This window comes from Solenopsis invicta, chromosome 11 (assembly GCF_016802725.1).
Source record: "Solenopsis invicta isolate M01_SB chromosome 11, UNIL_Sinv_3.0, whole genome shotgun sequence".
In the NCBI taxonomy this organism is placed as follows: domain Eukaryota; kingdom Metazoa; phylum Arthropoda; class Insecta; order Hymenoptera; family Formicidae; genus Solenopsis; species Solenopsis invicta.
This window is the reverse complement of record NC_052674.1, coordinates 4693772-4709805: the sequence shown is the minus strand read 5'-3', so window position 1 is coordinate 4709805 and position 16034 is coordinate 4693772. Positions and strand designations below refer to the sequence as shown.

At 38.1% G+C, this 16034-nt stretch overlaps 1 long non-coding RNA gene across 2 annotated transcripts in view; it reads left to right on the top strand.

Moving 5' to 3' along the window:
• Positions 1-15395, top strand: part of LOC113003055 — a 35700-nt gene extending 20305 nt beyond the window's left edge. Inside the window, exons 3-4 of one of the 2 annotated variants that reach the window (XR_005575861.1) lie at positions 5776-6080; positions 14098-15395. This is a non-coding gene — a long non-coding RNA (uncharacterized LOC113003055). Of the gene's footprint in view, positions 1-5775; positions 6277-14097 lie in introns of those variants that run through there. The other variant, XR_003268248.2, reaches the window with a different exon arrangement.
• The last annotated feature ends 639 nt before the right edge of the window (positions 15396-16034 follow it).

Here is a 16034-nt window from a genome sequence, read left to right as displayed (position 1 = left end):
AATTATATGTATAAAGAAATTATACATGTGATTGAAACAAATGGATTTCGGGATCTATAACAGGCCAAGGATATTACTTTGCAGTCGAAAAATAAGTCTTATTACACAACAGTGTTTCACGCGATCTCCCCTGTTTGCCGCCATTTTGAGATGGAGCTGAAGGTGCTTCGTTGCACAACTCCCTCTTCGTCTTCTCTCATTCGTTTTTTCGCGGATCGCTTCGTCGTCCTAATCATTGTTATTACGGGAGGTCGCCCCGTTCGCACACGCGCTTTCTCTCCCTCGTTCACATCCCCATGCATCCCCCGTTCGCGGCGCGGCCTCCTCCACCCTCGGCGATAGATTTCGGTCAAGCCAATTACATTTTTTCCTCGGTCGTGGAAAGAATAAAACTATGATACTCTTGGCCGGTATCACGTCGCTCCCCACCTGCCCTGGACAACATCGGCCGGGCTCAGAAACCCCCAAAAATGATCTCGCAAAATTCGTAGGTGCGACAGACGTGCCTAATGCCAATAATCATGGCGGCGGATCATCATCTCGTAATCTTCGTATAGTATCGTATTCTAATTTCCGCGCATAATTCCTGATTCCCTCTATACGTGAAAAAATAGCGACGCCAAGTTTCTGCCCTAATTAATACGCGCTCCTTAACATAATTTTCTGCTGAAGATAGTAATTTATCAAAGTTGTGTGCACATTAAAAAAAATCGCACAAAAATCTTATAAAATCCATTAACATCTTCGGGGAATGACGTGGAACAATAACGGCAGATGTAACGTTCAAGGTATAACGTAACGTGAATTGCATTCTCAAATCCCATGAAGCGAAAGGTTGAGTTAACACGCGTTCTTGTTAAGAAGCCGTCGTGTGAGACCATTATCGAAAAAAATCTAGGTAGCCATAGCGTATTATCAGGATACCACTAGGGCAATCAGGAATCACGAAGTCGTCTTGCTTCACACGCGAATCTTGTTACTCTCCGATTACGAGGCCTAACGAGTGCGTCACGGCGTCCTCTTACGATCCCGAAGACAGCTGGTCGGCCGGAGGAGGCAGAGAGGAGGCCTCGCGTCGTCAATTTTCTGCCCGACAGATCTGCGAATCCGCGTCGTCGATCCGCTCCCCTCGATCTAAGGCCCACCACCCGCGCCCGCCGACCTCGCCGGCTCTCCTTCCGACGCGTTCTCCATCCTCGTAGTGTCTCCCTCGCTCCATTGCGAGCCCAGTAATTGATATTATTATGGGCCAGAGAGGCCCTCCCATTACGTTATAAATGTTACACAGGTCGATTACCGCTCTTTGTTCCGGACATGCTTACATTGTCCGCGAACAATGCTGGGCCCTCTTCCTCCGCCACCTCCTGTTCCCTGGACCCGGCGCATCGTACGCGAAGGAAGAAGAGGAGAGAGCGGAGGAGAGTTAACCCCACGATTTAACCTAAGAGATACCGAGATATCGGTATCGCGTTCTTTTCTCAGCTCGATAGTGGTGGCGTCTCCCTCTGTGATCATCCTAGATGAGAATTCGATATTTATTGGCTTCGTTTGTACTTGTCAGTGAAAGTCAGCGCAGACCTACCCGCAAAACGGAAAGTACGAGTAAACATATTAAACAATTAAATAAAAAAAATTATTCGAACACATGTAAAAATCTTTTGTAAATATAAGACGGGGAGTAAGTGATCTCAGGCTGAACGAGACGTATTTAAATTACTAATTGCAAGTAAAATATGAATGGAGATGTGCTCTATGAGTGCCAACATGAATTTTTCAAGATGCGCTGTGTACATGGTGTATGTACGCGGTTATAATCGCGTTATGCTCCGAATGCGTCGGTCACGACCGACTCAACCTGCACTTTCAATCACGATGGTATATGCGACGTAGCGTAAACAGCCCAGTATGTTTCGAACTAGCTCGGGATGCAAGCTACTGTATGAATAGCTACATGTTAGAAGTTAATATCACAGATGCAACAAAGATGACAATGAGATACCGGATTGTAAAATTAAATGGAAATGAAGCTAACATTTTATTTAATTATTTAAGAATTTAAGCTGTCGATAACATTACATTAAAATATTTAAATCATATTATTATCGAATAATATTACGTTATGACGCTTGTTTATCGTGTTTATTTCCGCAAATGGAGTCCCGAAAATATGTTCCTCGCAGCCACGTGTGTGGGGAACAATTGCAGGTGCGATTGGGGCCGTGGCCAAACAAGCAGATGCTCGCAAAAGGAGCATGCGAATCGCAACAATGCCGTGGCAAGGCCGAAAACACGCTGCTAAAAGAAGAGCCCAAACCCCTTCGATTTTTAATTTGATCCCTCTTCGGGCAGCGCGTTTTATTTAATGGCGAAGGCGGTAACCGCGCACGGACCCGCCAACCAATGGCAGACCGGCTGGAAATCATACACGGGATCGCCGGCCGCGCAGCGGCCTCCGAGAGTGGAGGTGAGGTACGGTTAGACGAGGTTTATGCTCGCTCCCCGCGTCTCCTTAACATTCGACGGGCCTGTCCCGGCACGGCATTGCTCTCGCAAGAGGTGGGGCTCCCTCTCTTCGATCGGCGTTAGGCTATTTCTTCTCTTTCTTCTACCATCTTCTTTCCCTCTTCTTCCTCCTCCTCCTCCTCCTCCTCCTTTACATTTTCTTTCTCTTCTTCTTTTCGCAGCCGCGAGTCTTTGGTATCTTCCTTATTCTTACACTCGTCGAAATTCGCATTTAAAATCTTTGGATGGGAAGTATGTACAACGCGAGAATTTTGTTTCTTGTAAAAAGATGAAGCTATAAAAGTAGAAGATAAAAAACAAAATAATTTTTAATAATATTGTTGAGCAGAGGAAAACAATTTTTTTAAATAATAGTAACGTTGTTAAAATATATATAAAAAGATATTACTGTCAGAAAGTAAGTAAAATCCTAATATTGTAAGATCTTTCTACTTGCGAGACATTGCATTAGATTCAATAGAGAAATAATAAATTTATAAATTGCCTCTGCTAGCTGTCACTAATTACAAATTATTATCCGCAGACAATAGATGGGTGTTGCTGATGAATTTTTCGACCTTCGACGGATTCTTCCACTTCTTCGCGTACCCCGCAATTTTCTCGCGAGAAATTACAAAACTCTTTTGTTCGATATTGTCGGGAGAAGAGGAACGGGAGACTAAGACGATAATTAAAATGCCGCGACAACATCGGCGTCTGATAAACCGATCGTTACACCGTCAACGGGACGTAAAATTTAAATGGCCAATTAGAAGAAGCTAACAAAGCTTCCTTCCTTCCGTTAATCCGTTCAGGCAGCAATTTGTAGCGCGACTATAGGATAACGGAGATAGACATGTGCGGTGAAAAAGGGGTTTCTCCGCGAGGGTACGATCACCCTCTAGACGCGAAGTAGAGTAGAACGGCTTCGCACCCCGGCAAAATGCACGCTTCGGTCAGAAGTAATTTCTGATGCGGTAAGCCGCCACACGCTCACATTGACAATCGTTACACTTGCTGTTCGCATTCTCGATGCATTTCAAATCGAAGTATACTTGGCGGTAAACGATAGCTTCGCAAAAATGTTCAATAATCGCCATATGCGTTAGTTTCTATCTGCTCATGAATTTTACCGCACAATTCAATGCTTTAGATATATTGATAGAAATTTTTCGCCATGCAATTCTTCAACCCGACTATGCTGAATATTTCGAATTCGACCAAATTCTCGTTTGTACAAATTTTTTGAATGGTTATTAAATTATATACTACATTTTATTATTTTATAAAATAAAGTTTCAACATTTGTTCTAAAAAGTTCAAAGTAAATTCGTGAATTTTTTAAGAGTTTTTGAACCATTTTAAATAGATGAAAAAATGGACAGATTCGAGATACCTAGGATGATAGGGAGAAGACACCGCGCTTGATTTTAATCATCAGTAACTTATTGATTTTAACGCTACTCATATCGGTGACTTTTTACTGAAAAGTCTAGCACGAATGTAAATAGTGCTTGTTTAATATAAACGGAGAAATCAGCGCCAGATTTTGTTGCGGATAATACGATTCACAATATTCACGTGACAATGCGTTGCTTGCGTGCTTCATGCCCACGTTTCGATCAGCTCGCAATTTTCGCCCGATCTATCGTCGGTGAATCGTACTCGTGGATAAAATGGTGTCTTTATCAGCTTTTCGTCGTTTTGAATTGACGATTTACCGCTTCCATGTAATTGCGAGATCGTTCTGAGTATCGTATCGAGCGGCATTATCGAGTTCGCAGTTTCGCAACTCTTTCCTTTCCGCTATGCAGAAAAGTTCAATTGCAAATTAAACGTAGGAAGTATGTGTCATCGTTCACTATCGGGACATGTAATTATCATAAATTAAGGATCGACCCGCGTAATTACTAAATTAGGAGACCGTAATTCGTAGCGCGTTCATTCATTAACGCGGATCCGGCTAATAAGTTTCTACAGACAATTTGTTTAATTATTAAAGTGCAACCTTCGCGTGCCGTACACTATCGCTAAAACATTTTAACCGCGATTCCGATCAGGGAGAATAATGTAGCGCGTTTATCAGCGATCATTATAAATCTAAAAAAAAGAGCGATGTCATACATTGTAAGGACACGCACGCGGTTAGGTCGAACCTCGCTGGTTTCACTTACTTCTCAGCAGAATCTTTTTTTTTTTGGAGGGGAGGAGGGAGGCTAACACATGCGCATGCAAGTGTTTCTCGGTAAAACGCTGAAACGCGCCGTGCGAGCGGGCGCTGAAAATTAGCATCGCCGCCATTGATGCGCCTGCTGCCCCTTTGTCGATTCTTGCGTGTATATTGATCGATGCCACAGTAATTTTCGTATCGCGTGCCACCTTTCCAGTGCAAACCATATCGGCTCGGACGCGTTTTTCCCTCAAAGTCGCATTTTCTTTTTACCGCGCGGTAAGCACGCGCGCGCGCCCGCTCGCTCTCGACCGCGTTACGCGTATACGTTAATTTTCTCCCGTGGACGTAAAGGAGCTCTCTTTTTTTTTCGCGAACCACTAATTCTGCGACGTAAGATCTGATTAATCGTCTTGGAGATAAAGAAATATGCAATTACTGGAAGAAATTGCGCACGACCGCGACTTAATTACCGCATTGAATGCGTAAGACGAGATATTCGAACGATATATATAAGTAATGATAAGTAATGATTTCTTCTTTCTTTTAAGTGTGCGGACTTGCCTAAGAAATATATAATTATATCCGATTTATAAATGATACAGTCTTCATTTTAACATTGCAATTAATTACTTATCGCATTTTTTAGATTGCAATTAAGTTCGTTGCTTCTAAATTCTTGGAAGCAGCACCCCTTAAATCGGAATCAATGTATTATTCACTGAAAGACAGTGCTATTCTCATAACTACGTCAATTAGTATATGCACTGGATTCCGAGCAGCGAGAGTACCTCTTCCTTAATCATTGAAAGATTACAGTAAATGGTCACTGCAGTGGTCGCAGTTATAAGTGTAGCACAGCCAATCAAGAAGATTTTACTGATTCGCAGATTTTATAGAGAGAGCGCTTATTATAATTTATAAGCAAATTTGAGCTCCGAGTTGTATGATATACGTGTATTCAAGTTTTCTCTTTACAAGACTCCCTTCACCAACATCATTTTTCCACCCTCTCTACGTGCTTTACGTTCGCTCTCATTGGCATCGGTTCTGCACAGCCCCAACATCGGATAATCACGTTTCCGTGTTTTTTCATGTTGCAGGTGCAGAACACGGGGGACAAAAAAAAAGTAAAGAACGAGAACCTTGAACCAATCGTAAATGGCGCGGAGTGAAAGCGATCGGTCACCACGTTTTTCCCAGAAGAACGCGAGCCACGAAATTATCGGCTTGTAAATCGAACCGAAGGATCTCGTTCCTTTTGCGGCAAATAAGCGGCCGTCCGGTAATCCAGTAGCGAATCGAGCTCACGAAACGTCGAAAGTGAGGAACGCAATCCTCAATTATCAAACCGTCCGACTAGACAAGTACCTGCGCTAAACAGCGCGCGTTCGCGGTTTACTTTACGGTAAGGATTGCATTTTTATTCATTCAATAATATTTTGATAACATTTTGTCGATTTTACACGTATACTATTTTGCGTGTATAAATACTACTCGACATAAAAAAACATAAATGTTAATTTTATTTTTGCAAACTGTAAAAGTTATCACACGTTTTTACTAAATAAATATACATGCTGCCTGAAAGTGTACATCTTGAAGTACATGTTGAAATCTTTTGTAGCATTTTGTCCAAAGAAATCCCTCTATCTTATTGTAAGTTATCTAGACAGCGAGTAGAACTTTGCATTCATACGGGATACTTTAAAAAGAGATTGTAGACGATACGTTACACCTCCGTTCGAGAGACGAGACAAGATAGTACGGCGACACTTCGCGGACAATACTCCGTGACTCGCACGATTATACGCGAGCACAGCTTAATCACCGTAATAGAGCGGCCATAATGGCTGATACGATCTGTATTTGCTCGTTAGATTCGAGCTATGCTCTTCCACGCGTGCGAAAGAGCGCTATCCGTCTCGCCTACGCGTATACAAATGGCAATTACACTGGGGAGTAATCTTGCGTATAAATTTCTGCGTAATGATATACCGTGACAGTGATGTGACATGAATTAAACGTTACAATTAATGTAAGTATGTATTTCCATTCTTTAAGCTTTATCTTCGATTCGATTTCTTTTGATCTCTCGAAGCAAAGCGTACTGCGATAATTTACAAGATTAGATATCATTTTCTTTATAAATCTGTTAACAAAATTTTGTTTGTTATTTAATTAAGAGAAATGATTATTCAATGTCTTCTTTTTTTTACAGTAAAGAAGAAATGAAATTGAAGCTAATTGTTTCATTACGTATTTTTGATTACGTTCCAAGACAGTAACTAATATCTTTAATAAATCGGGGAAGCAGCATGAACATGGCACATTACATCAGATAAATTACGAAACCGCTGCGTAAAATCGAAGGCGTAAATGGCGCGTACAAGCGTAGGATTCGATTCCGAGGCGTCTGAATTCCGCGAGCACGTTGTCGTATAATTGAGTCATCGTGTCATTAATCCCGTAATAATCGCAAGTAATTCGCCCGGTTCCCCTGATGTGGCGGTGGATCGAAGTCGCGAGACGAACTTCGCAGGAAGATCGTACGTAGATCGATGTCCAATTAGGTCCAATTACACGCATGGATAATCGGTTACGGTCGGTGAAAGACAGTTTATCCCTCGAAGCAAAGCAGTACATCTACGGGCGACAGGTTTTGCAAGCATCGCTTGCATCGATGAGAGGACAAAGAGAGGACAGTCCTTCGATGAAAGGAGGCGTCAGTCCGTAGGCTCTTGTGAAATCTACGGCCATGTTTTGTCGGTAAAATAATTAATAACTAAATGATGAACGTGGGCGATTGAAGAAATGTGTGCTAAATTATACGGAAATTAAGAAATTTTTTTTCAAGGTAATTTTATATTTATATATACATATAGATTATAAATTAAATTTTTGTTCTGGGAGTGGCAAAAGTTATCAAAATTATTATTTGAGATAACTGCGTAAACTTGAGATTAAAAATTCCAAAAAATCTCCATTAACGAATTATTATTCGTCCGCGTATATTTCTGCAGATATTCATACTTCTATCAAATATCGCGTTTACATTTTTCCTTGAAAGTTATTTTCCGCCTCGGGTTGATCACTTCGCTGGAATTTACGACAACAGTTCATACAATAAGCAGTACGCCAGCATCTGTCTGATTTAACAAAGTTCTCTCTCATTGGAATCCGCGCGATTGCGAGACCTCGCAGAGCACGAGCGGCCGAAACATCGCGTGCCTCCGAAATATTCCGGGAATATGCTAATTACCAGTTAGTCAGTTTCTTGTGGCACTGCGACTGTTTCTACAACCAGCGATGCCCTCTTTAGCCGCCGTCCATTCTCGTTCCTTTGGTTCTCGTCATATTGCTTCCCGCGATATTGTCGCTCTTTGTCCGCCGCAATACCCGCCGGCTGCGCTTCGTTAAACATGCGATGGATCACTCCTCCGTCGTTACCTCTGACTTTTGTTCCACGGCGACATTGTTTATTGAACGACTGCGTCGCGTTCGTGTCTTATTGGCCAGATACTCGCGAGCGAGCGACAATGCTAATTGTTTTAATGTCAAGACTACATTCCGCAGAAAGTTCTGCGATGCTTGAAACGTGATCGTTTTCAAAACTATCACACATACACGCACACACGTCGTTTAAGGTAATTCTCTTTGAATTACTTAATCCTAAAAATTTACTAAGTTTGCTGTTTTAAATATTTAATTAATTTAGAAGATCTTTGAGTCTTTAGAGACTATATTCAACAATGAAGAACTTTGATCAATTTATGCAAGCAAAAATTCTTCCACACTTACAAATAAAACTAACATTGCAAAAGATATTTAACATGAAAAGTAATCTAATTCGTACAATATATGCTGGATCCATCAGCACATTTCTTTATTCGGCCCTTCATTTCCGCGTGTCACGCAAACGCGGCGGTTTCTATCGTCGGTGGAAGGAACCGACTGAATCTGAAATTTTTCAGAAAAATGGATTTTAGCCACGCGTAAGCAGAGGCCGCGGGAGTAGAATATCGCGTGTAAATGCAAGCGTATTCAATTAATGCAGAACGGATGTTGTATAGAGCGGCGATACAGCGCAAGGGACGCGCGCGCACCTCATTCTCAAAACAGGAGAGCGTCCGTGTACGCCGTGGAGTTAATTAATGGGAGTGAAGAGAGAATGTGCACGGTCGCGCGGTACGTACAACAAAGGAGCAAGACACGCCGACGGCAAAGTGCTGCGAGGACTCCCTGAAACTCTGTGTAACGACCGTTCTCGCAGCGCCTATGACGAGCGAGTTCGATGACTAATAGTCTAAGCGCTGCATATCGCGTTATAACGGATCCACATTTCGATTCGCGTTAGCGGCGTAGAATCGTTATACGAATACGCCGCTTCATGCTCTACAAATAGTCGGCGAAATATCCGGAAACCGGGGCAGCTCTATTATCGCTCAGGGGTTATACGAGCTAGCTGAAGTTCCATCGCAGCGGAGTTCCAGGTACAGCAATATGTTGTTTTATGGCGCAATCATCGGCGCGGTAATAATCATTAAATCCGTTGGACGAAGCCGAGCGGAGCCGCGGGTCTCAGCGGGGCTCGTGTTTCCTCGGATTATCTCGTCGTTAGTGACATTATTCGACTATATTTGTCCTGTGGCTGTTTACTTATTTTTGTCAGTGAATTCATCGACCTCGTCTTGAGATAGAAGACAATAGTAAGTGAATCGCGTTCATTTTTCCTACTCTGAATAAGAACCACAAAGATCTATGTATTACAAAAAAATCATAGTAACCAAGAAAAAATAATGAAATGTTTAAAATTATTTTTGCACATTATATATAAAAAAAATATAGTATTTAATGAATTTCTTTTATTTCATCATTCTAATTTCTTTAGAAAATATCTCTGAGTAAATTTCTCTCTAATAAATTTTTCTTCTTTTACGTCAGTAAAAAACTATATCGGTCTGGTTTGTAAAGGCCTACAAATTATCCGCGGAACGATTAGCTGTTTATAAAGCGCCAATAATCACAGATTTTTCCGTCTTCCGGTGACGCGTGAAGAGAAAATAAGATCGGGAAAAAAGTCGGAGAGGCAAGAGACGTTGGAAGACCGGTCGAAAAAGTTCGTGGTCCACGACGCGGCGCGGCGGTTAGTTAGTCGGTTATGGTAGGCATAATTGCGGTTTACTGTCTCAATAAATATATACGACACGCACCGCTCTCAGATCAAGGTGAATAGCGAGTCCTTCCAAGGATTTGAAATCAAGCGGGGCGTACACGGGCGCGGGGCGCCCAGCGGGAGTGTTTTATGATCGCTGCTTAATATGGTTTATGGCGTTTTGTCCTGCTTACGCTGGCTCGCCGCGGAACCGGAAGACTCCTAATGATCCTCGGCGGATGCTCCCTGAGGAGAGCGCCGAGAGCTCAGAGACATGACGTAGCACCGGTAACAAGCTCTCGTTATGCGGCCGCTTGTGGTCCGAAACGTGTCGCCGCCAAAAAATATGTGGAGCACTATACCGCGCTCTTCCCACCATAAATTGGCGGTAATAGCTATTCGATTGCGTAGCCAAGGTTAAGCCACCGATGTCACAATGCCTGATAATTAACTAAATGACCATCGTTTTCAATGTTCCATTTTCCTAATCTATTACGTGCATTCGATATGGGCACGTACGCGTACAATATATATCTTATCATCGCATACAATTGCGAGTTCGCTACTATCACCATAATTGCGACCACAACATTGTGCCATTGTTAAGCGTGGCGGTCGATACCAAAATTATTGACAACTCTACACGAATGCAACGAGCATATACTTCACTTATAGTTTGGAAGATTTAATCAATACTGTATGTACGTATATACGAGTATAGATGTACAATGTTGGTGTGATTTATAATTCCTAAATTGTAGACTCCAAATTAATGCGAACCATGCAATGCTGATATTACAAAACCACTATTAATCGAATCAAGTTTATCAAGCTATTAATGTCTGATCCATAGCGCGTGACAAGATATGCTACGCTGTGTCGTTATCAGTGTACTATTTTTCATTTATGTATGTTGTGCAGCATATAAATGATTAATTCTAAAGTGCACTTTGGGACTGCGTATAATTTACTTATCAACAATAGTAGAGATACTCATGTAAAAAAGGTTTTATTTGATGTTACTTATTTAATTAGGTAATACTACTCGCGTAAGTCATATAAAAAATTAGTCATTAGTTTAATTTACAAAGTGCACGAGCCTTAGATAATATAAAAGATAAATAAAGAATTAAAATTTATTTATATTTAAAAGCGGTCAAGTGCAGTTAAAGGTTTCTCGTAAAAGTATCGTCATCAATATGTGCATAAAGTATAAAGACATAAATGTTGTTTATTTTTGTAACTGATTTAAAAGAAAAATAAAGATTAATTTTAAAATTATAAATTTGACAAGTCCGAGACACATACCATCGCGAGCTATTGAATTTGCAGAAAAGTATTATTTTCGTGCTAAAAAAATGATTACTCAATTTTTAGTTTGCTTTTTTTAAATAACAGTTATATTTGCAAACAATATTCTCTAAAAGTCTTAAAATAAACTTATCATTTACTTATAATAGTAGTATTAATATTAGCATTATTTACTTAAAATAAAATGTGTACACAGAAAAATAAATACTACATGGAGAAAATTTTCTCATAAAATTCATCCTGAAAATATGGTAGTCACAAAATAATATTGTATTTCAAAGAATTTTATGTGATTTTCTCTGATTTATTAACAACTACTATAAATATTTTGTATTTTAACATAGCAAAATATAAAATATATTTGATAATCTTTATTAAAATATGTAGTTAAATTTCAATAATTTTTCAAAATGCGTTAAATTATTTATAACTCTTTATTATTATATAAATAAAATAAATGTCAAAAAATGATAAACATATTTCACATAAATTTTATGTGAAATGCAGCATGGTATGAATTGATCAATACGCTATTTATATGATAAGTGGACAATAAATAAGACATTTATTAATAAAAAAAAATAATGATGTAGCACTAATGCAGCAGACGCATAAATTCTACAAATGTTTTTTAAAGGATAATATACATAACATTAAATACATAAAATCATATATGATTATATACTATTATATACTATTATATGAAAAAATTTTGTTTCAGAGTGTAAAAACTTTGTCTTGGAACATTTTATAGTGCTGCTTGGTAATTTCTATTAAATAATTTATAAAATGTCTTCTGCATCTTACAAAAATTTTTATTATTACTAATATTTGATAGGTTATCAAGTTGTTCCAAGTTTCAAGCATGTTAAAATTTGTAATAAATTTTATAGTAAAATATAACGAAAAAGTTTTTTTGTATGCAAATTACTTCAATTAAGTAAATATTAGTTATTTTAAATATAAGTTTCGTAAATTCATATATCGGTAAATCTATTATAAGTTTATCATAACATATTTATTCAAAATATATGAGTATTAGGTTGTCAAAAAGTTATATCGTTCTTCCTCTATGTAAATAAAAGGTTTGTTTTCATACAAAGCAAAAATTTTCATTTACATAGAAAACAAAACGACATAAATTTTTTGCCAACCTAATATTTTAAATTTATTATTTCAAGCAAAAATATTAGGTTAAAACAAAAATTTGATTTGCTTATTACTCTGACTTTTATTTGATACAATTTTATATTTTTAATATTCTTTGAAAAAGCATAAATTTTTTCTTTAATATACAATAAATTTTTATAAAATTAGTAATAAATGTATTTTAAAACAATTATCAAGGAAATTTTCTTTCTTAAAGATAATCGTAACTTACCAGAAGAAAAAAGTAAATTGAGTAATTGCTTTACTTAGCAGTAGAATTTTTCTGTCTGCACAAATGAAGCAATTTTCACAGGTTTTTTTATATTTAATAATAATAATCATCACATTAAATGTTTTCGCGATATGTGTTTGCACGTGATATTAATAAATGTGTGCATTAATTCCGCGAGATTACAAAAAATGGACTTTTAAAGCTTTGTTAGTCTTGTTATTTATGTTTACAACGCGCTGATTAAATATTACGACTGGCATAATTAGGCGTCTAGCATATATGCGCCGAGATTAGATAACTATTACACACCGTCATATAATATTTAAAAGACAGGACGACGACGTTAATAGTTCACGGATTAGCGGCCATTACTCTCGAATAACTGCCATAATACGCCTAATATATTCTGCTTAATGTTGATATATTAACGGTCATTCTACTGTTTACTAATAGCTATTATATTACCGCATGTTAGTTGAGTGTTTTACGTGTTGAATGTTTCTCTCTTATTACAACTTTGACTCAAATCGCTATGTAATTTCGCCAACCATATTTACTCTCGTCATTTAACGAAACGTAACGAAAAATATCGTATTTAATTTTCTTGTACGTTAACCCATGGCATTTCAGCTGGCGTCACAAGCTACACGTGTCACTGCATGCAAATCAATAATCGTTTCTTTGTAACTTGTTCATCACATTGCATAATTCGCAATTTGTCGAGTAAAAATCTATGAATACGTTTACATTGCAGAAGTATCATCACCGAAAAATTTAAACTTATTTAATTTTTATTTAATTAAAAGTCTATATTATTTTGAACAAATACATTTGCAACTTATGTAACTTATTTTCAATTGCGCAGACAAAATTACGAAACGATAAATGATAATTTCTTACTTTCATAAAGCTCCTCTATTTTTTGTATACAAAAAGAATAATACTGTAGTGAAAGAATGACTATGTGTCGCATATGATGTATACGTGCGAGGCAGTCCTATATATAAACGTTTATCGAATTTTCATTTTCTTGCCGGTACAGTAATTTTGTAGCTCCAAGGATCGTTTTGTAATACGCTCCACCTGCATTTTGTCGTTGCCGGTGTTGTGTTAATGTTCACCGCAACCGTTCTTTGTTTCGTCGTAGTCGAGAATTTTGGAATCGAACTAGCTTGGGCGACCCTAGTATTATAACCCGGCTTGCTTTCCCATAATGACAGTCTACTGCGGACTATGTAAGAGAAGCTAAGAGTCTTCCGACTGAAACTCAACTTCTAAAACAGATACATCACAATCCATATCTACATTTCAATCTATGTATAAATAAAATTACACACACAATTTTGATTGAAATTATTAACATCGTCAATACATTACGCAGTGCAAGCAATTTTTAAATTAGCTTAATAAATCTGAAATATTTTCTTACCTTATATCGTACATCTGTTTGAATTTTGAATATGGAGCTTACTGTGAATAATAATTCGAGCAGATTTAAATCGTAAATTTTTGCTTGAAAAAAAAAGGAATAATGATTTGAATAACAAGTAGCAACATTTATGTCGATTTTTCTTACAGAAACATATTATTGCATATCGTTAATTACATTCGGCGGCATTATGCGAGTAAAAAGAAGATTCTATGACGGAGGACGCATTAACCTTCGCTATTAATAATCGTATCACTTGTCTTCATCTCGGCGGTTTTTGTCCGACGTATCATAAAGCGGTTACAAACGACGAGAAGAATGCGGACGATGTGACAATAAGAATGTAAGTTTGCTCATTCTTACATAATAATCACATTACTGGCTCGCAAACTATGTTCGTATTCCGGAATCACGCATGCTCGCCGACGAAAGACAAGAGGACAAATGAAATTTATATATTATATCTTCACCGCTTCTTCTCCGCTCGCTTCTTCTTTGCCGAGCGAATGATCCGACGGAAAAGCTCATACGCGGTATGCCCAAAAGTGCAAAACTCGCGCGAGCACGTAGCGTAATGCAGATAAAAGAATTAAAAGAAGAAAGAAAAATCATCGCTCGGCGATATATATTGCCTGAACATATCGCCGGATGCGAATCCATCGATCGCGCGAAGCTTCGTTTTTCATCCTGCGTGACGTACATGCATAAATAATTCGAGAATTTTTTTACGCCAGACTCATCTCACTCGTTTTTCGCTCGATATATCAGACACGCACGATATTCGGTCGCTATTCGGCCATTTGACAGCTGTTCTTCCCGCAATGCCCACCTACCGGTGCGTTCAATCCCCATATAAAAAAAGGCTGCTGCCTGTAAAAGGACAACGCATCCGCAAGTGTCTATAACCACGGGGACACGTATTCCCGATAACTTTCCCTTCCCCGGGCAATCTTTTTCGCGGTGAGCGGTGCGCAATGCCGCGATCGATGCCAACGGAAAAAATGCGGTCGATGTTGCAGGAAGGACGCGACGTGGACACGCTCGAGAGAGGGTGCAGCAGGGCCGGCGCTTTCCGTGAATGCTGGCGGCTCCGTTTGATGCTTTTTATCAGGGAGTCCCAGATACAGAGCGTTCTCGCAGCGCGATTGGCTCCTTCCACATACTCCGAACGGCTATTGGTCATCTTCAGCGAATTTATCATCTTCATACGTAACATTGAAGTTACATTATATTGAACTTTTGCCCGAATATGATATAGTATAACACTAATATATTTATATATCGTCACGTGCGGCAGGATGAGCATTTATCATGCTTTTTGAAAATTCCGACCATTAGATCAAGATTCCGATATCTTCAATGTCAAAAACCGTGTAATATAATCTCTATAAACGCTACAATATCGTTTAATATTAATAAAATATCCGCTCTTGATAATGTAATATTATATAAATATGAGAAGTAAATATACATTATTAACTTTAATATTTTTAATTATCTGAAATATTATAACTTTTAAATGTAATAATTATACAGTTTATGGATATTTTACGCATAATAATTTACATTAATTTTTTATTAGTATCCGTAGAACATTTTCAGAATATTGAAATAATGTACCACAAACATTAACGGGTATAAGACATTAATACAATATTCCCATGATATTAAAATAATACTAAAAGTATTAAGTAATATTTTTGAAATATTATTTTAATATTACTTTCATTTTTCATAATATTCCTATAATATTCTAGGAATATTGTAGCGTTAATAGGGATGCTTTGCGTTTACTACTAGCGTTTATTTGAATACTTTATAGTATAATATTGCAACAAGAAGTGTTTAAGAAGAATTTAAAAATTATTTATTAAAAACTGATATATATGTAATGTTTGACTTTATTTGAAGTATAACAACGCAATGTGAAGTTTCATTCTATTAAGAAATTGTAAGTCCACTTGGACTGATCAAATTGTTCTTGACTCTTTCAAAGTGATTTAATTCAACCGAATTAACTGAGAATAAAAGACGAACGTATGCGGAATGTTTCGCACGCGATCACTTTTGGTATTTGATTTACGAG